General features: G+C 40.4%; 1 protein-coding gene across 6 annotated transcripts in view; it reads left to right on the forward strand.

Moving 5' to 3' along the window:
• dati (datilografo) overlaps window positions 1-22,500 on the forward strand; it is a 1,344,633-nt gene that overhangs the window by 294,909 nt on the left and 1,027,224 nt on the right. The gene's annotated exons all lie outside the window — the stretch shown is intronic.

Genomic DNA, 22,500 nt, shown 5'->3' on the forward strand with positions numbered 1-22,500 from the left:
GGAGATTATTTCTCAGTAAAAGTGGGTCTTAGACGGGGATGTGTGATGTCACCATGGTTGTTCAATATATTTATAGATGGAGTTGTAAGAGAAGTGAATGCTCGGGTGTTGCCAAGAGGTGAGGAGTTAAAAGATAAAGAATCCAACACAAAGTGGGAGTTGTCACATTTGTTCTTTGCTGATGACACTATGCTTTTGGAAGATTTTGAAGAGAAGTTGCAGAGGATGGTGGATGAGTTTGGTGGGGTATGTAAAAGAAGAAAATTAAAAGTGAATATAGGAAAGAGTAAGGTGATGAGGATTAAAAAAAATATGAAATGAAAGATTGAATATCAGATTGGAGGGAGAGAGAATAGAGGAATTGAATGTATTCAGATATTTAGGAGTGGACGTGTCAGCAGATGGGTCTATGAAAGATGAGGTGAATCATAAAATTAACGAGGGGAAAAGGGTGAGAGGTGCACTAAGGAGTCTGTGGAGTCAAAGAACTTTGTCCATGGAAACAAAGAGGTGAATGTATGAGAATATAGTTATACCAACGTTCTTATGTGTGTGTGAAGCATGGGTGGTGAATGTTGCAACAAGGAGAAAGCTGGAGGCAGTGGAGATGTCGTGTCTGAGGGCAATGTGGAGTGTAAATATGATGCAGAGAATTCGTAGTTTGGAAATTAGGAGGATGTGCGGGATTACCAAAACTATTATCCAGAGGGCTGAGGAGGGGTTGTTTAGGTGGTTCAGACATGTAGAGAGGACGGAACGAAATAGAATGACTTAGTGTACAAATTTGTAGTGGAGGGAAGGAGGGGTAGGAGTCTGCCTAGGAAAAGTTGGAGGGAGGGGGTAAAGGAGGTTTCGTGTGCGAGGAGCTTGAACTTCCAGCAAGCATGCGTGAGCGTATTTGTTAGGAGTGAATGGAGACAAATGGTTTTTAGGACTTCACGTGCTGTTGGAGTGTAAGCAAGGTAACATTTACGAAGGGATTCGCGGAAACCGGCAGCCTGGACTTGAGTCCTGAAGGAGGGGTGTAAATGTTGCAGTTTTATAACTGTAGTGTAAGCACGTCTCTGGTAAGACAGTGATGGAGTGAATGATGGTGAAAGTTTTTCTTTTTCGGGCCACCGTGTATGTATATATATATATATATATATATATATATATATATATATATATATATATATATATATATATATATATATATATATAATTTTTTTTTTAAACAAGTCGGCCGTCTCCCACCGAGGCAGGGTGACCCAAAAAAGGAAGAAAATCCCCAAAAAGAAAATACTTTCATCATTCAACACTTTCACCTCACTCACACATAATCACTGTTTTTGCAGAGGTGCTCAGAACACAACAGTTTAGAAGCATATACGTATAAAGATACACAACATATCCCTCCAAACTGCTAATATCCTGAACCCCTCCTTTAGAGTGCAGGCATTGTACTTCCCATTTCCAGGACTCAAGTCCGGCTATATAAAAATAACCGGTTTCCCTGAATCCCTTCACTAAAATATTACCCTGCTCACACACCAACAGATTGTCAGGTCCCAAATACCGTTCGTCTCCATTCACTCCTATCTAACACGCTCACGCACGCTTGCTGGAAGTCCAGGCCCCTCGCCCACAAAACCTTTACCCCCCTCCCTCCAACCTTTTCGAGGACGACCCCTATATATATATATATATATATATATATATATATATATATATATATATATATATATATATATATATATATATTACGCATGTTTGCATGTCTTATATACAATTCAGGTTACAATAACAGTTTCTTTGAAGCCATATCATTACTGTAGTATGGAGAGAGCACAGTAAGTCTTGGTAGAAATGGAATATTTATTGAATTCAGAGAGAAGAACTCTTGTCGCCGTCTTGATAATGCTACTACATAAGTAATCCTACCGTGACCCCCCACACACACTGTTGTAGTAGTGTTGTCATTTCGTTGCCCAATAAATCCTTGTTTGCTGGTGCACCAGTGAAGAGCTCTTGACGCATGTAAATATCATTCATAATAATAATAATAATGATAATGGAGGACACAGATCATTTTCACCTACAATCCTCAACGAGCGATGTCGGAGACTTCGTTAGTTAGAAATTAGCGAATCCAGAGCGAGACGAGGTTTACGGACGAGTCTCCTGATAGCTGCTACACCTGTTCACTCAGAAATAAACAGAACCCCAGGAATTAGTCAACTGTTGTGGCTTGCATCATAGAGATGAACGAAGGACCTTTTTGGAAAGAAGGTTCACTGACTTTTTTGGGTGGTTATCCTGGGTTATTAACCTTACTGGAATGAAGACCGTGACTAGAAAAATTACGAAAACTAAAAATGCATTTTGATCCGTTCTGGACAATTATTAAGTCATAACTGAACCATTAAATGGAAAGAAAACCATATGGCAGATCAGAAAGACGGAGAGATAAGAAAATCAAAGAAGGGCGAAGTAACGAAAATACAATAAAACAGGCGAAAGGCAAGGGTGATATTATTATTATTATTATTATTATTAGTAGTAGTAGTAGTAGTAGTAGTAGCAGCAGCAGCAGTAATTTTAGTAGTAAGAAATAATTTAATATGTAAAGGGAATGGCGTGGCAGGGTTAATGATCTTACGACAATCTTCTTCGTTATATAAGATGCTAGACACCAGTCTCCCAAGGCAGCCTTTATCATGCTCCATTGGTCGCGGTCTGGTGCGCAATTCTTTTTTTTTTTTGTGGGCCATTTTTCTGTTTAGCTTTTCACGTTGTCGAATTTCACTTGCAAGGTTGAATGTTTTGTTTGCGGCTGCGGTGGTCATCCCACGCTGCTAAAACAAGTGTTTTCCCCCGAGCGTAATATGTGGCTCTGGAGATCTGCAGAGCGGAGAGCAGTGCCGTCGGCTCTGTCTACTGCCTGTCAACGTGGCTAGGGTGGTGGAATTGTGTCCATACGCTGTCAGTCTAGCTAGGACGGTGGAATTGTGTCAACACGTTGTCAGCCTGGCTCGGAAGGTGGAATTGTTCACCCTGTCAACCTTAACAGAGTTGTGGAATTGTCAACACGCTGTCAACCTTGAAAGGATGGTGGAATTGTTCACCCCGTCAACCTTGACAGAGTTGTGGAATAGTGTCCACGGCTCCCGTCAACCTCACCAACACTTAAGTCTTGATAAATTAAACACATGTGCAACACTAGGGTATTTATATTGAGGAAACGGTTCGGCGCACAGTGGCTTCATCAGTCCATACAAAGGAGAATGGTGAAGAACAGGAGTAGTTTGAGGTAATCAGTCCCTCAGCCTTGAGTCGATGTAAGCAGTCCATCAATCTTGATTACATCGACTCAAGGTTGAGAGACTGATAACCTCAAACTCCCTTTCTTCTTCAGCATTCTCCTTTGTATGGACTGATGAAGCCACTGTGGCGAAACGTTTCCCTAAGTCTTGCACATGTGTCTAATTTATCAACTTATCGGTTCTCTGAACCATTTAAGCACTTAACATTTTTTCCCAAATTTTGTGTACCACTCAGAGCGAAGTCACACACAGCGGCCCTTCAGGGAAGGTGACTTAATGCTGGTGAAGGGACATTTCCTTGAACCAACAAATTGGAGTTACCCTTCGTTGAAACACACTTGATTACCTCCCATCAACTCAGGTGCTGAATCGACCTTCACGGGTTTAGCGCTTTCCATAGCGTATAATTTGTACAGTGGCCTCTGTTCCGCGGTGTTCAGTCTGGTTCACCTGAACGAGCTCTACTGTAATGCTGTGCCGGAATTGGGGAATGTCCGGAATCCCGTTAATTACCTTAAATCTTTATCGAGAATAGTTAATTTTTTTCCCCACGTCAGACTCTTTAATATTTCATTATTCTAGTATAAAACAGTAATATATATATATATATATATATATATATATATATATATATATTACACAGTATATGTAAGGGGGTCTAGCTGGTTGACTGTCACAGTGAACAACTCTGAAAATTCATAAATATCACAAGCACTTAGGAAACTGATGATATTTCGGTCCTTGTATGACTCCTAGTGGGTTTAGCACCTGCTTTTGATTATAATAATGAACCATTTGTCAATTCACAATTCAGCGAGGACAAAAGCGTTTTTCGGCGTAGTTCTTTCAGTCCAGGAGGGACCTAAACGTCGTCAAACGCCTCCTCCCTTCAAGTGCTGCTTATTTGTGAACCGTTCCAGCCACGGTATGGTGACTTTTGTAATAAAGTTGGTAGAATTACCGACAATATGTAAAGTAAAAGGACACAAGTGCAACTAATGTGACATTTATTGTGGCAACGTTTCGCTCTCCAGGAGCTTTATCAAGCCATTACGATAAAGCTCCTGGAGAGCGAAACGTTGCCACAATAAATGTCACATTAGTTGCACTTGTGTCCTTTTACTTTACATGGTGACTTTTACTCTTCTTAATTCGCGGAAAAGCGGCTGTTAACCGGTTTGCGGATAAAGGGAGAAGGGTGTCATATAATTCCCCTGAGTGAACGGATAATGAAGGTAAAATAATGGAATGTTTAAAACAGAAGGGCTTAAAATTACGCTTTACCGCTGGTGAAAACACCGTAGTCAGGTCCTCACTATATTTGGTCAAACACCCATTGGTGGCGGGAACATAAAGAACGAGGGAAAAATAACACACGATAAATATGAAATGACAGTGTACAAAGAGAAGAAGACAAGGAGGTGGTTGTGGTGGTGGTGTACAGTTACCTCTGTTCCCACAGACCACACGCACACATGCATGCACATACGCACATGCGCGCATGCACATACGCACATGCACACGAATACGTGCACGTACACACACACACACACACACACACACAGAGTTGTAAGGCAGTGGAATAGCCTAGAAAATGACGTAGTGGAGGCAGGAACCATACACAGTTTTAAGACGAGGTTTGATAAAGCTCATGGAGCGGGGAGAGAGAGGGCCCAGTAGCAACCGGTGAAGAGGCGGGGCCAGGAGCTAAGACTCGACCCCTGCAACCACAAATAGGTGAGTCCAAATAGGTGAGTACACACACACACACACACACACACAAAACTCATGGATTAGAGAAAGATAGGACCTAGTAGTGATCAGTGAAGAGGCGGGGCCAGGAGCTATGAATCGACCCCTGTAACCACAAATAGGTGAGTACACTACCATCTCCAGGGGATAGGCTGTAAATCTTTCAAAGACGACCTAGGGGTAGCCGCAGTACCAAATAACCTCTGCAGTTAATTTCACGACGTTTCGCCCACAATGAACTGCTGTCGAGTACAAGATAAAGCTCCCCTTTTGGGTGAAACGTACCCAATAAATAGCTGTTTTGGGTGAAACGTATTCGATAAATCGCCATTTTGGGTGAAAAGTACTCGATAAATCGCCATTTTGGGTGAAAAGTACTCGATAAATCGCCATTTTGGGTGAAAAGTACTCGGTAAATCGCCATTTTGGGTGAAACGTACTCGATAAATCGCCAATTTGAGTGAAACGTACTCGATAAATCGCCAATTTGAGTGAAACGTACTCGACAAGGCGCCATTTTAAGTAAAACGCAGCAAAACAATATTTATCCCATCCGAAAGCGTTTTCGAAATTAACAGGTTACTCTTATCACTTCAGTGCTAAACAACGAGATGAACAAACATATCAGCCGTTGTATAACAAGAGTATATCCCATATTCCATACATAACACGTATACCACCCTACAGTATACTGTATAAACCAACAGACAAGATCCTGAAGGCAAAGCAAAGAATGTCAACAAATGTATTATGTATATATATATATATATATATATATATATACAGTGGACCCCCGGTTAACGATATTTTTTCACTCCGTAAGTATGTTCAGGTGCCAGTACTGACCGAATTTATTCCCATAAGGAATATTGTGAAGTAGATTAGTCCATTTCAGACCCCCAAACATACACGTACAAACGCACTTACATAAATACACTTACATAATTGGTCGCATTCGGAGGTAATCGTTATGCGGGGTCCACTGTATATATACATACATATATATACATACATACATATATATATATATATATATATATATATATATATATATATATATATATATATATATATACAGCATATTCTCTATACATATGTATGATACGGAAAAAATTATATACTGTGTACCAGTGTATACAATACACTGTGTTAGCCAACAGACAAAGTAGTGAGGAGGGAGTATGGTAGGTAAACACCACCCTCATGTGTAGAAATGAGGGGTAGTTAGGAGAAAATGATTTAATTCCAAGCTTTGGTATTTTTTGCATCCCTGGACTGGCGCTGTTGCCGGTATGAATGACACTCGCTAATTGAGTGCACGGGAAAGGCAACATCAACACCAAGTATTACATAATTCATACACTGCTGCTCAAGACTTTCCTAATTCAAAATGTGTTTTTTTTTGGTGGGGGGTGAAGGGGGAGGGATTTGTATATGGATAGGAGTCTGATAATTACTGAGTGAAAAAGGAACTATTTTCAAACAAGCATTATATATAAATATATATATATAAATATATATATATATATATATATATATATATATATATATATATATATATATATATATATAAATATATATATATATATATATATAAATATATATATATAAATATATATATATATATATATATCGTGCCGAATAGATAAAACTTGCTAAACAAACGGAGGTAAATACAGGAAAAGACCCCGGTAAGCAGGATTCGAGCCTACGTTTGGAGGTTTATCCACGAGCCTGGCTTAGCTCCCTATGTGACGCCTTAGACCACTTAGGAACAGTTGCCTCAAAACCCCTGGATAGTCTGGTTACAAGCCATGTTCCTTCCTAGTGTTGGGCACACCAGTGGCCCTCAGGTTCACTGGATTAATGTATTCTTGACTGGTGGTGAACAGGTTACGTGCAGCCCTATTGACCATCCAAAGACACAGGTTGTAGAACAATCAGTACCCCATTTGTACCCAAAGTACCTGCCATTGTTCCAGTGATAATATACAATCAGATCTAAGCACTAAAGCCAGATGGATCTTACAGTGAAATGCTTACCAAGTTCAGTTGTTGTTTTGGCTTAATAATCTTGGAGGCAACTGCAGTGTGCTGCTGCCTACACATAACAGTTGCACTATGGTATGAAAATCAGTCTGTTTCCCTTTCATATTTCGTCACTAAGGATGAAATGCATATACAAGGTCATGAAATCTGTCGGCATGACTTTTTTAGATTTTCAGCGTGGCGATGAGGATATCAAGTCTTCCATTATGAGAGGTTAGAACGTTTCATTCAAGCCGAGCTGGAGTTACCACAGTGGCGATGGTAACAGTGAGGGAGGAAAGGGTGGTTGTGCTGGTGATGGTAGGTTACTGGGTAAAATATTTTGGCTGGGTGTTGTGGTAGAGGCCGCCCCCTCACCTCCCCGGGGTCTCAAGGCGTCACACACACAGATACAGATTACACGTCCGAAAACTTTTTCGAAAAGTAAAGCAAGAAAAATGAATAAAAACTAGAAATCTGTGTCAGAAAGGTATACAACAACTATATATATATATATATATATATATATATATATATATATATATATATATATATATATATATATATATATATTAACAAACCGGCCGTGTCCCACCAAGGCAGGGTGGCCCAAAAAGAAAAACGAAAGTTTCTCTTTTTAAATTTAATTTATACAGAAGAAGGGGTTACCAGCCCCTTGGTCTTACAACACGCATGGCTTACGGAGGAAGAATTCTTTTCCACTTCTTCTTAGAGATAAGAGGAAATAAACAAGAATTAGAAAGAAAATAGAAAACCCAGAGGGGTGTGTATATATATGCTTGTACATGTATGTGCAGTGTGACCTAAGTGTAAGTAGAAGTAGCAAGACGTACCTGAAATTTTGCATGTTTATGATACAGAAAAAAGATACCAGCAATCCTACCATCATGTTAAACAATTACAGGTGTCCGTTTTACACTCACTTGGCAGGACGGTAGTACCTCCCTGGGCGGTTGCTGTCTACCAACCTACTACCTAGGTATATATATATATATTCTATATATATATATATTATATATATATATATATATATATATATATATATATTATATATTATATATATATATATATATGGTTTAGAAAGACATGTAAGCAAACACTATAACATATTTATTAGAAAACGTTTCGGTCCTGGGACCATGATCACTTGATCAGGACCGAAACGTTTTCTAATAAATATGTTATAGTGTTTGCTTACGTGTCTTTCTAAACCAACTTGTCGGTATTTATTACCAAGGTTTATACCATATATATATATATATATATATATATATATATATATATATATATATATATATATATATATATATATATGTATGTGTGTGTGTGTACGTACATATGTGAAACGTGCATGTTGCCCACTTAGCTTACTCAGCAATGCTTACATTGCCAAGTAAGTCAAGCTAATTATATTTTTTTTTACTGTAGCTTCTTATTAGTCAGATCATCTCGATTTTTCTCATTGACGATAAATAATGAAAGCCAAATTTGAGATTGTATGCATTAGAAAATAGATTGTTATAACAATGTGGCCCAGTAGTTTTAAGAAAAGAAGTTGCATTTCACAGTTCTCAGCTTTCAGCTGTAGTTTTGTAGCTAATGATTGCTTTGATTTGTGAATTGCTTAGCGAAACTACTGCAACCTGCAGGAAGCATATACTAAGACTTGTCGCCTAAACGAGGATCCTGAAGGCTGCATATCTCATCTTCCCTTCCATTAAGATTGCTTTTTTTTTTTCCTAAAATAGGGATTAAAGAAACTCAGTGTAACTAAACCGAGGGAAAAATATTTCGTTTTATATATCATGTCACCCTGCTGAGCAATGACCTAGCAATCAATATTATATAAAATGAATAAATGGTCACAGCAAGATTAAAACAGGAAAATTTCGGAGGATGAAGGACGAAATTACGAAAAGTACACTTGGATAGCTAATAACGCATTTGTGGCTACGTTTCGCCCACCAGGAGATTTGTAAATAAAGGAAGTGAGGTGAGGCGTTCGGAAAGTGGGGCTTTCTCGAGGGTGGTTGTGGTTGTAGTAGCAGTAGTAGTAACAGTAGCATTAGCAGCAGAAGTAGCAGCAGCAGTAGCAGTTGTCATTCTGTACCTGGGGAATGGGAGGCAATCAGGTGCAATCCTTGGATCAAGAGCCGGTATTATAGCACTCCTCCATCCCATGAAGGGCCTGAAGAAAGTGGCAAAATCAGTGTAAATATAGTTGGCAGTCAGTGGAAGGCTGATCCGTGGTGTGGGTCCCTGGCGGAACAACTTTGTCTTGAATATTACATGAGAGAGACTGGTGGAGACTTTTGACGCACTTCACCAGCTCTGCTGTGCCTCTCACATAAGTAGCAACTTTAGCTCTCTCTCTCAGCACTTCTGGTTGTGCCTCTTGCAGAAGTAGCATTTTCAGCTCACTCCTTCAGCATTTCTGGCTGCTCCTCCCACAGAGATAGCAACTTCACTTCTCTCCATCATCTTGGCTGCGCCTCCCACAGAGGTAACAACTTCACCTCTCTCCATCATCTTTGGCTGCGCCTCCCACAGAGGTAGCAACTTCACCTCTCTCCATCATCTTTGGCTGCGCCTCCCACAGAGGTAACAACTTCACCTCTCTCCAACATCTTTGGCTGCGCCTCCCACAGAGGTAGCAACTTCACCTCTCTCCATCATCTTTGGCTGCGCCTCCCACAGAGGTAGCAACTTCACCTCTCTCCATCATCTTTTGCTGCTCCTCCCACAGAGGTAGCAACTTCACCTCTCTCCATCATCTTTGGCTGCTCCTCCCACAGAGGTAGCAACTTCACCTCTCTCCATCATCTTTGGCTGCTCCTCCCACAGAGGTAGCAACTTCACCTCTCTCCATCATCTTTGGCTGCGCCTCCCACAGAGGTAACAACTTCACCTCTCTCCATCATCTTTGGCTGCTCCTCCCACAGAGGTAGCAACTTCACCTCTCTCCATCATCTTTGGCTGCTCCTCCCACAGAGGTAGCAACTTCACCTCTCTCCATCATCTTTGGCTGCGCCTCCCACAGAGGTAGCAACTTCACCTCTCTTAGCATCCTTCCTCAGAGAGAACATCTTCAGCTCTCTTCAGCACATCTCACTGCACTTCCCACAAAGGGAGTAACTTCTCTCTCCCTAAGAAGACTTCTCACTGCTTGTTAATCAGTGCTATTCGAATTGTACACAAAAATTTGGTACCCTTACAATTCACTTTCAAAGGCATCAGCATTTTGGTTGCATTGCTATTCACATTCAGCCAATCATCTTTCTATTGAAATTTCTTATATTTACATCCGGATAATTTCTGACTAGTTTCAGTTGTGGTTAAGTGCTAAAGTTATGTTTCTTAATCATAATTTCGAAAGAAGTGAAAAAAATAAATTAAATACACACTACTTAACGAATCCGAAATTGAAGTGAAGGCTTTTTTATAATACATTGTTTCGCCCAAGAGAAGTCGTTTATAAATTATATAATATCTTTTACTTATTGACATCCACCCGTGCTGGAAATCCGAAGTAATTTAGAAGAGCGTATTTTTTTTTCTTGGGGGGGAGGGGCGAGGGGACGATTTCGTGTTATTTGCTCCAGATTTATTACTTCCACAATTTTGTGTACTTAAGAGTAATAATTTGCAACCTCCAAGCTACATACCAATTAAATACATGTAAGAATTTTCGTAGAGACCCGTATCGTTAATAGGCTTTTTATTTTTTTCTTACCTAACTTGTCCTCATTCAAGGATATTGGATAATTTCCAGGGAGTAAAATATTTTGAGCTACAAGAGCCTATGAAAATATATATCCCTACATTTAAAGTGGAATATCCTATTCTGGTAAATAAATAAAACACTAAGTAGACGTGTCGTCAGTCAGTAGCTGTTTTAGTTCAATAGACTGCGTATGGGAGACAGTGTAAGATAAAGTAATCAGTCCCCCAGTCTTGTAAAAAAAAAAAGTGTTCAATAATCAGATCTGAAAGAGAGGCTGAAGGATGGACACTTGTATTCTTCAGTCAAATGAAGTTCTGTTGGTATTGTGTAGCATTAGTTATTACAATAATGGTATAATGAGAGAAATAATGAGGAATTAGCTAGCACATGTGTGACATCTGAGTATACAACACACACCTGGATATCTATATCTGAAGAAGTGTCTCCAGTCAGTGGCTTTGTCAATTCAGACAAAGCCACTGTTCCTGCAAGGCTGAGGGACTGTTTACCTCATCGTCTACTGTTTCTGTGGTGAACTGAAAAACGCCTTCAGATAGACACCCAGGTGTTTACACGTGCGCGTGCGCACGTAAACACACACACACACACACACACACACACACACACACACACACACACACACACACACACACAGTATACCATTAATGTATAAAAATACCATAGTGAAAAATAGGAATAAAACCTGAGTACTTTCGTGTGCTTACACATCTTCAGAGGAATAGAAAGAAAAAGAGAGAAGCACATTTTATATGTAAAACCCTGATTGTTTAACATATAAAATTTGCCTCTCTTGCCTCCTCTTCCTATTCCTCTGAAGATGTGTAAGTACATGAAATCGCTCAGGTTATATTCTTATTTTTCACACACACACACACACACACACACACACACACACACACACACACACGACACTGGAGGAAAGGGGAGATAGGGGGGACATGATAACGACGTACAAAATACTGAGAGGAATTGACAAGGTGGACAAAGACAGGATGTTCCAGAGATGGGACACAGCAACAAGGGGACACAGTTGGAAGTTGAAGACACAGATGAATCACAGGGATGTTGGGAAGTATTTCTTCAGCCACAGAGTAGTCAGGAAGTGGAATAGTTTGGGAAGCGATGTAGTGGAGGCAGGATCCATACATAGCTTTAAGCAGAGGTATGATAAAGCTCACGGTTCAGGGAGAGTGACCTAGTAGCGACCAGTGAAGAGGCGGGGCCTGGAGCTTGGACTCGACCCCTGCAACTTTAACTAGGTGAGCACACACACACACACACACACACACATATATATATATATATATATATATATATATATATATATATATATATATATATATATATATATATACTGTAATTTCTTCTAAAAATACCACAGTGGTATTTTTTTACAGGCATTCACACGTTTTATTGTGATTTCTTCCACGAATTCATATATAAGTAGCTGACATTACTGCACCTCCGTCAGTAGTGCGAGGGAGGGGCCCCGGCAAGCACTGTCTCCTGCTGGGGCGTTGGCCAAGTGTCTTCATGTGGAAGGCCCCATGCAGGCACATCTCCTGTTACACCATGACTAGAGCAGCAACACTGAGTAACATGACGCTCTCTTCCCCTCCACTTTCCTACCCCCGATTATTTTCCTCACAACCCCATTATCTCTCAGAACCAATCCTGATATCTCTCCCACTTCCAACCTCAATATCCTCTCCCACTACAAATCTTACTATCTCCTTCCACAAGTAGTCCCAATATCTCCCCACAACCAATCCTAATATATCTCTCACCCTTTTCCCCTTAAACAGTTTGTCCCAATACTTCTCACATCCACCCCCAACATCCTTGCAACAATCAACCACAATGGTGCAGAACCCAATTCCAGTGCACCGTACAACCAAACCCAGCATCACCCCTATAACCAAACCTGTTGTCTACCACGCAACCAAGCTCCATATCTAACCCACAGTCATCCAGAATATAGCAGCAGTTTGTTTGGTCAAGAACCCTTAGAAGGGTAAGGACAATGCAGAACGTAACGAGAGGTGTTGATATATAGTGGTAATTCTCGGCGTCCTTGACTCCTGCAGGAGGAACGGCGGATCTAGTTACCAGCAGCAGCAGCAGCAGCAGCAGCATGTAGGCCAGCAGTCAGGGTGGGCTCTAAGATAGCAGATAACCTTTAGCTCCAGCACTTAAGCAATGTATAATTAGGTCTGTGGTCATCTGACCTAGAGAACAAGCAAGGAGTGCTAGAAAATACACAAAGATAGCTACTTGTGCTGCAAGCTGGCTTAGAGAGACAGACATCTAGAAAAAACTCGAAAGGCAGCTAGCTTGCGGCTGACCTAGAAGACAAGTCTAAAATATACTAATGTTAAAGAAAACAGAAGTCAAACTGAAAAAAAACGAAAATGAGCATAACACGCAATAATAAAACACAAACAAAAATATATAAAGTTCTGGTGCATCGAAGAAGAGAATTAACGTTAACGAATATCCTTATATCTCCATTGGTCGAAAATCAGTTGGAGTAAATTCCATTCTGAGCCTCAAGCGCATGTATCGGACACATGAGAGGGAAAAAAAATTCCTAGCTGAGTTGGGCATCCTGCCTGCTGACAAGAGCACAAAGTGAGATGTTGCAGCCTCACAAAGATTCAGCATCCTCTCGTATAATGAAGCAGGCTCGAGACGGGGGCAAAACTCGCTACTGTAAACATAGTAAGGCAGGCGAGGTTGTGCTCTCTCGCTTAGTTTGCTTTATAAGAGCAGTGGAGATTAAAAAGGCATCTGTATCAGACCTTTTAATTGTTGCGACTTTTCGTCTACAGGAGGAATTACAACATACCATGTAGGTTTTAATTCCTCGACTTATACTCACGAATACTCCAACCACTACAAGAGCAACAGGGTAAAATGGCTCATTGCCGACAAATGTGGAGACAAATAAATTGCAGTGCAAAACGTTGTTCCCAACGACCGCTTGTGTTACAACCTGTCTGTCTGTCTTTATAAGAGGAACTTTTGAAGCTCGGTTCCGTATATTGGTCTGTCTACCTCTCCACTGTCTCTGATGGTTAATCTGTTGCGATAGTGTTTCTGTTCGGCGCGTTTGTAAAATGGTTTATTGAACGTCAAGTTTGATAAACCAGGCGAGTATAGGTAGGTTTAGTGTGTGTGTCGATCGAGCCTCTCCCACCTCTTGCACTGATCAATTTCCTACAGGTTTTGCACCTCACATTCATGGGTTGCTCTCAGCTTTACAGGTCGCTCTAAGCTTTACGGGTTTATGCTTAGCCCCAGATTTTGCTAATCGTGAGAGGGGTGAATCTGACTGTCATAGGAATACCACATGGAAGTCCGAGTAGATCCATAACATACTATGACAGCATGCACTTAAGAAGGCAAAATGCGAAGCAGCTTGCAGTGTAAACAGACTGACAAATGTTGTAGTCGTCAAGATTAGTCTTGCTTACGAGCATTTCTGGCAATTTGGCAGACACACAGACGATCAAATTGAATGTAAAGTATGTGGTCAGCGTTATGGTCACTGTGTGTTTGATTATCCACTTTTTGAGAAACGTGGAAATTGTACTGCAGTCTGTGTGATTTGTCAGGGGACTTATTTTTTTTAGCAGAAATAAGATACTAGACATTTTAAGCAAATACCCTCAATTTGCTTGCAACAGTTAAGATATATTAGCAGGTACATATCTAAATATACTTCTGTTATCCCGCTGGGAGTTGCTTCCTATGCTTTGGGATATGCATTTGTTCCTGCACTACCATCCACTGGATGAATATGGGCTGCGCGGTACACTATCCACTTCTGAGGCAGAATAAAAAAAAGAAAGGTCAAAGACGATAACTAGTGAAGGAAGAAGGAAGCATAGACAGTGGTTGGTGGAGCCTCATGCCACTGATGGAGGAGTATATGGCCAGTGGAACCTCGCACCACTGAAAGTACCCGAGACTCAATGTGTAAATTTTATGCAAAAACAAAGAAAAACTCCCACATGGTGTGGTTAGCGAAGAATTCTCCTTCCTTGATAAATGATATTTCAAACTATACCCTAAACTTATTCTGGCGTTCAGGACAACAAACAAACCATCAAAAACTTAGCCCTGCGCTTGAAATTCCTCTACTCTTAAAAACTAAAAAAAAAATGTTAACACGCAGCATTTACACGGGGAAAAAAAGTTAAAAAAAGTGCTTGACTACTGGTGTTCCCCTCCCTCACCAAGTGGCAGCACCAACTCCACAAAATACGGGCAAATCTCTCTAATACTTTGTCACCCCTGATGTAGCTTGACCATCCGGACAGCTATTGTGGTTTTTCGGGGCGAGAGAGAGGTAGGCCACGGGTCGGCCTCCGATGCTCCGTGTTTGATGGGGTCGCGACAGGTCGATGGGCACTTATCAACGAAGCCGCGGTAGAATTTATGACCGCTCATGGTGCAAATGGCTGTGGTGGAATTTACTAGTGTTGATGGCACGGACTCGCTCTGTCCTTTTTTTTTTTTTTTTTTTTTGAATGTTGGTTCTCTCTCGTTTTAAATCGATGACATTTTGATGATATAGGGATTGGTGTCGCGTTGGTGGCGGTGTGTTTGCTTTGAGAAATGGGCGGGGGAGGTGGGGAAGGCCAGTGTGTTGTTGGGATGTGTAGGGTAGTATACTTTGTGTGTGTGTGTGTGTGTGTGTGTGTGTGTGTGTGTGTGTGTGTGATATAGACAGATAGACGGAGAACCTGCCAGCTCTCCATAAGTGTAGAGAACTGGCACACCGACGCTTTAAACCATTCGGATACGGATGCCACATAACGTTACGTAACCTGCAGGATCTCAAGCTATGTTTATCTTGTATGTATGTGTGTGTGTGTGTGTGTGTGTGTAAGCTGAGATGGAACAAGTAACCCAGGAAGACCACAAAGCATTTCACTCCCAGAGATCGTGTAACATGACAGATAGAGACAAGATATTCCCATCAAACATCATTAAAACTAACAACACATTAATTTTGAGTCAAAACCATTTGTAATAAATATTTAAATTTCGAAGTATATATATATATATATAAATAGCTCTTGTTCTTCTTTATTTCTTCTATTGTCCATGGGGAAGTGGAAAAGAATCTTTCCTCCGTAAGCCATGCGTGTCGTATGAGGCTACTAAAATGCCGGAAGCAATGGGCTAGTAACCCCTTCTTCTGTAGACATTTACTAAAAAAGAGAAGAAGAAAAACTTTATAAAACTGGGATGCTTGAATGTGCGTGGATGTAGTGCGGATGACAAGAAACAGATGATTGCTGATGTTATGAATGAAAAGAAGTTGGATGTCCTGGCCCTAAGCGAAACAAAGCTGAAGGGGGTAGGGGAGTTTCGGTGGGGGGAAATAAATGGAATTAAATCTGGAGTATCTGAGAGAGTTAGAGCAAAGGAAGGGGTAGCAGTAATGTTGAAGGATCAGTTATGAAAGGAGAAAAGAGAATATGAATGTGTAAATTCAAGAATTATGTGGATTAAAGTAAAGGTTGGATGCGAAAAGTGGGTCATAATAAGCGTGTATGCACCTGGAGAAGAGAGGAATGTAGAGGAGAGAGAGAGATTTTGGGAGATGTTAAGTGAATGTATAGGAGCCTTTGAACCAAGTGAGAGAGTAATTGTGGTAGGGGAGCTGAATGCTAAAGTAGGAGAAACTTTTAGAGAGCGTGTGATAGGTAAGTTTGGGGTGCCAGGTGTAAATGAAAATGGGAGCCCTTTGATTGAACATTGTATAAAAAAGGGGTTTAGTTATAGGTAATACATATTTTAAGAAAAAGAGGATAAATAAGTATACAAGTTAAGATGTAGGGCGAAATGACAGTAGTTTGTTGGATTATGTATTGGTAGATAAAAGACTGTTGAGTAGACTTCAGGATGTACATGTTTATAGAGGGGCCACAGATATATCAGATCACTTTCTAGTTGTAGCTACACTGAGAGTAAAAGGTAGATGGGATACAAGGAGAATAGAAGCATCAGGGAAGAGAGAGGTGAAGGTTTATAAACTAAAAGAGGAGGCAGTTAGGATAAGATATAAACAGCTATTGGAGGATAGATGGGCTAATGAGAGCATAGGCAATGGGGTCGAAGAGGTATGGGGTAGGTTTAAAAATGTATTAAAGTGTTCAGCAGAAGTTTGTGGTTACAGGAAAGTGGGTGCGGAAGGGAAGAGGAGCGATTGGTGGAATGATGATGTAAAGAGAGTAGTAAGGGAGAAAAAGTTACCATATGAGAAGTTTTTACAAAGTAGAAGCGATGCAAGGAGGGAAGAGTATATGGAGAAAAAAGAGAGAGGTTAAGAGAGTGGTGAAGCAATGTAAAAAGAGAGCAAATGAGAGAGTGGGTGAGATGCTATCAACAAATTTTGCTGAAAATAAGAAAAGTTTTGGAGTGAGATTAACAAGTTAAGGAAGCCTAGAGAACAAATGGATTTGTCAGTTAAAAATAGGAGAGGAGAGTTATTAAATGGAGAGTTAGAGGTATTGGGAAGATGGAGGGAATATTTTGAGGAATTGTTAAATGTTGATGAAGATAGGGAAGCTGTGATTTCGTGTATAGGGCAAGGAGGAATAACATCTTGTAGGAGTGAGGAAGAGCCAGTTGTGAGTGTGGGGGAAGTTCGTGAGGCAGTAGGTAAAATGAAAGGGGGGTTGATGAGATAAAGATAGAAATGTTAAAAGCAGGTGGAGATATAGTTTTGGAGTGGTTGGTGCAATTATTTAATAAATGCATGTAAGAGGGTAAGGTACCTAGGGATTGGCAGAGAGCATACATAGTTCCTTTGTATAAAGGCAAAGGGGACAAAAGAGAGTGCAAAAATTATAGGGGGATAAGTCTGTTGAGTATACCTGGTAAAGTGCATGTTCGAGTTATTATGGAAAGAATTAAAAGTAAGACGGAGAATAGGATAGCAGATGAACAAGGAGGCTTTAGGAAAGGTAGGGGGTGTGTGGACCAGGTGTTTACAGTGAAACATATAAGTGAACAGTATTTAGATAAGGCTAAAGAGGTCTTTGTGGCATTTATGGATTTGGAAAAGGCGTATGACAGGGTGGATAGGGGGCTATGTGGCAGATGTTGCAGGTGTATGGTGTAGGAGGTAGGTTACTGAAAGCAGTGAAGAGTTTTTACGAGGATAGTGAGGCTCAAGTTAGAGTATGTAGGAAAGAGGGAAATTATTTCCCAGTAAAACCAGGCCATAGACAAGGATGTGTGATGTCACCGTGGTTGTTTAATATATTTATAGATGGGGTTGTAAGAGAAGTAAATGCGAGGGTCTTGGCAAGAGGCGTGGAGTTAAAAGATAAAGAATCACACATAAAGTGGGAGTTGTCACAGTTGCTCTTTGCTGATGACACTGTGCTCTTGGGAGATTCTGAAGAGAAGCTGCAGAGGTTGGTGGATGAATTTGGTAGGGTGTGCAAAAGAAGAAAATTAAAAGTGAATACAGGAAAGAGTAAGGTAATGAGGATAACAAAAAGATTAGGTGATGAAAGATTGGATATCAGATTGGAGGGAGAGAGTATGGAGGAGGTGAATGTATTCAGATATTTGGGAGTGGACGTGTCAGCGGATGGGTCTATGAAAGATGAGGTGAATCATAGAATTGATGAGGGGAAAAGGGTGAGTGGTGCACTTAGGAGTCTGTGGAGACAAAGAACTTTGTCCTTGGAGGCAAAGAGGGGAATGTATGAGAGTATAGTTTTACCAACGCTCTTAAATGGGTGTGAAGCATGGGTGATGAATGTTGCAGCGAGGAGAAGGCTGGAGGCAGTGGAGATGTCATGTCTGAGGGCAATGTGTGGTGTGAATATAATGCAGAGAATTTGTAGTTTGGAAGTTAGGAGGAGGTGCGGGATTACCAAAACTGTTGTCCAGAGGGCTGAGGAAGGGTTGTTGAGGTCGTTCAGACATGTAGAGAGAATGGAGCGAAACAGAGTGACTTCAAGAGTGTATCAGTCTGTAGTGGAAGGAAGGCGGGTTAGGGGTCGGCCTAGGAAAGGATGGAGGGAGGGGGTAAAGAAGGTTTTGTGTGCGAGGGGCTTGGACTTCCAGCAGGCATGCGTGAGCGTGTTTGATAGGAGTGAATGGAGACAAATAGTTTTTAATAAACCATACCAAGTCAGTTTTTAATACTTGACTTGCTGTTGGAGTGTGAGCAAAGTAACATTTATGAAGGGGTTCAGGGAAACCGGCAGGCCGGACTTGAGTCCTGGAGATGGGAAGTACAGTGCCTGCACTCTGAAGGAGGGGTGTTAATGTTGCAGTTTAAAAACTGTAGTGTAAAGCACCCTTCTGGCAAGACAGTGATGGAGTGAATGACGGTGAAAGTTTTTCTTTTTCGGGCCACCCTGCCTTGGTGGGAATAGGCCAGTGTGATAATAAAAAAAATATATATATGTCGTGCCGAATAGGCAGAACTTGCGATCTTGGCTTAAATAGCAACGCTCATCTTGCCATATAGGACAAGTGAAAATTTGTGTATGCAATAATTTCGCCAAAATCATCCTGAACCTAACGAAAAAAATATATTTGATTATGTTCGTTTAGTAGTAAATTATTGTAAACGTATTTAAAATGTATTTAGTTTGGTTAGGCTAAAATAAATTGTTCTTGTTATAATAAGGTTAGGTAAGTTTTCTAAGATTCTTTTGGTGCAAAATTAAAAATTTTTGCATTAACATTAATGAAAAAAATATATCTTTAAACGCATAAGAGAAAATTTCAGAAAGGGCTTAATTTTAAATGAGTTCTTGCTAATTGACCAGTTTTTCATATTCGGCACGACATATATATATATATATATATATATATATATATATATAAATATATATATATAAATATATATATAGGTAGTAGGTTGGTAGACAGCAACCACCCAGGGAAGTACTACCGTCCTGCCAGATGACTGTGAAACAAAAACCTGTAATTGTTTTGCATGATGGTAGGATTGCTGGTTTCTTTTTCTGTCTCATAAACACGCTAAGATAACAGGGATATCTTGCTACTCCTACTAACACTTTGGTCACACTTCACAGACACGCACATGCATATATATATATACATACATCTAGGTTTTTCTCCTTTTTCTAAATAGCTCTTGTTCTTTTTTATTTCTTCTATTGTCCATGGGGAAGTGGAAAAGAATCTTTCCTCCGTAAGCCATGCGTGTCGTATGAGGCGACTAAAATGCCGGGAGCAATGGGCTAGTAACCCCTTCTCCTGTATACAATTACTAAAAAAGAGAAGAAGAAAAACTTTATAAAACTGGGTTGCTTAAATGTGCGTGGATGTAGTGCGGATGACAAGAAACAGATGATTGCTGATGTTATGAATGAAAAGAAGTTGGATGTCCTGGCCCTAAGCGAAACAAAGCTGAAGGGGGTAGGAGAGTTTCAGTGGGGGGAAATAAATGGGATTAAATCTGGAGTATCTGAGAGAGTTAGAGCAAAGGAAGGGGTAGCAGTAATGTTAAATGATCAGTTATGGAAGGAGAAAAGAGAATATGAATGTGTAAATTCAAGAATTATGTGGATTAAAGTAAAGGTTGGATGCGAGAAGTGGGTCATAATAAGCGTGTATGCACCTGGAGAAGAGAGGAATGCAGAGGAGAGAGAGAGATTTTGGGAGATGTTAAGTGAATGTATAGGAGCCTTTGAACCAAGTGAGAGAGTAATTGTGGTAGGGGACTTGAATGCTAAAGTAGGAGAAACTTTTAGAGAGGGTGTGGTAGGTAAGTTTGGGGTGCCAGGTGTAAATGATAATGGGAGCCCTTTGATTGAACTTTGTATAGAAAGGGGTTTAGTTATAGGTAATACATATTTTAAGAAAAAGAGGATAAATAAGTATACACGATATGATGTAGGGCGAAATGACAGTAGTTTGTTGGATTATGTATTGGTAGATAAAAGACTGTTGAGTAGACTTCAGGATGTACATGTTTATAGAGGGGCCACAGATATATCAGATCACTTTCTAGTTGTAGCTACACTGAGAGTAAAAGGTAGATGGGATACAAGGAGAATAGAAGCATCAGGGAAGAGAGAGGTGAAGGTTTATAAACTAAAAGAGGAGGCAGTTAGGGTAAGATATAAACAGCTATTGGAGGATAGATGGGCTAATGAGAGCATAGGCAATGGGGTCGAAGAGGTATGGGGTAGGTTTAAAAATGTAGTGTTAGAGTGTTCAGCAGAAGTTTGTGGTTACAGGAAAGTGGGTGCAGGAGGGAAGAGGAGCGATTGGTGGAATGATGATGTAAAGAGAGTAGTAAGGGAGAAAAAGTTAGCATATGAGAAGTTTTTACAAAGTAGAAGTGATGCAAGGAGGGAAGAGTATATGGAGAAAAAGAGAGAGGTTAAGAGAGTGGTGAAGCAATGTAAAAAGAGAGCAAATGAGAGAGTGGGTGAGATGTTATCAACAAATTTTGTTGAAAATAAGAAAAAGTTTTGGAGTGAGATTAACAAGTTAAGAAAGCCTAGAGAACAAATGGATTTGTCAGTTAAAAATAGGAGAGGAGAGTTATTAAATGGAGAGTTAGAGGTATTGGGAAGATGGAAGGAATATTTTGAGGAATTGTTAAATGTTGATGAAGATAGGGAAGCTGTGATTTCGTGTATAGGGCAAGGAGGAATAACATCTTGTAGGAGTGAGGAAGAGCCAGTTGTGAGTGTGGGGGAAGTTCGTGAGGCAGTAGGTAAAATGAAAGGGGGTAAGGCAGCCGGGATTGATGGGATAAAGATAGAAATGTTAAAAGCAGGTGGGGATATAGTTTTGGAGTGGTTGGTGCAATTGTTTAATAAATGTATGGAAGAGGGTAAGGTACCTAGGGATTGGCAGAGAGCATGCATAGTTCCTTTGTATAAAGGCAAAGGGGATAAAAGAGAGTGCAAAAATTATAGGGGGATAAGTCTGTTGAGTGTACCTGGTAAAGTGTATGGTAGAGTTATAATTGAAAGAATTAAGAGTAAGACGGAGAATAGGATAGCAGATGAACAAGGAGGCTTTAGGAAAGGTAGGGGGTGTGTGGACCAGGTGTTTACAGTGAAACATATAAGTGAACAGTATTTAGATAAGGCTAAAGAGGTCTTTGTGGCATTTATGGATTTGGAAAAGGCGTATGACAGGGTGGATAGGGGGGCAATGTGGCAGATGTTGCAAGTGTATGGTGTAGGAGGTAGGTTACTGAAAGCAGTGAAGAGTTTTTACGAGGATAGTGAGGCTCAAGTTAGAGTATGTAGGAAAGAGGGAAATTTTTTCCCAGTAAAAGTAGGCCTTAGACAAGGATGTGTGATGTCACCGTGGTTGTTTAATATATTTATAGATGGGGTTGTAAGAGAAGTAAATGCGAGGGTCTTGGCAAGAGGCGTGGAGTTAAAAGATAAAGAATCACACACAAAGTGGGAGTTGTCACAGCTGCTCTTTGCTGATGACACTGTGCTCTTGGGAGATTCTGAAGAGAAGTTGCAGAGATTGGTGGATGAATTTGGTAGGGTGTGCAAAAGAAGAAAATTAAAGGTGAATACAGGAAAGAGTAAGGTTATGAGGATAACAAAAAGATTAGGTGATGAAAGATTGAATATCAGATTGGAGGGAGAGAGTATGGAG

This window comes from Cherax quadricarinatus, chromosome 60 (assembly GCF_038502225.1).
Source record: "Cherax quadricarinatus isolate ZL_2023a chromosome 60, ASM3850222v1, whole genome shotgun sequence".
Taxonomy (NCBI): Eukaryota; Metazoa; Arthropoda; class Malacostraca; order Decapoda; family Parastacidae; genus Cherax; species Cherax quadricarinatus.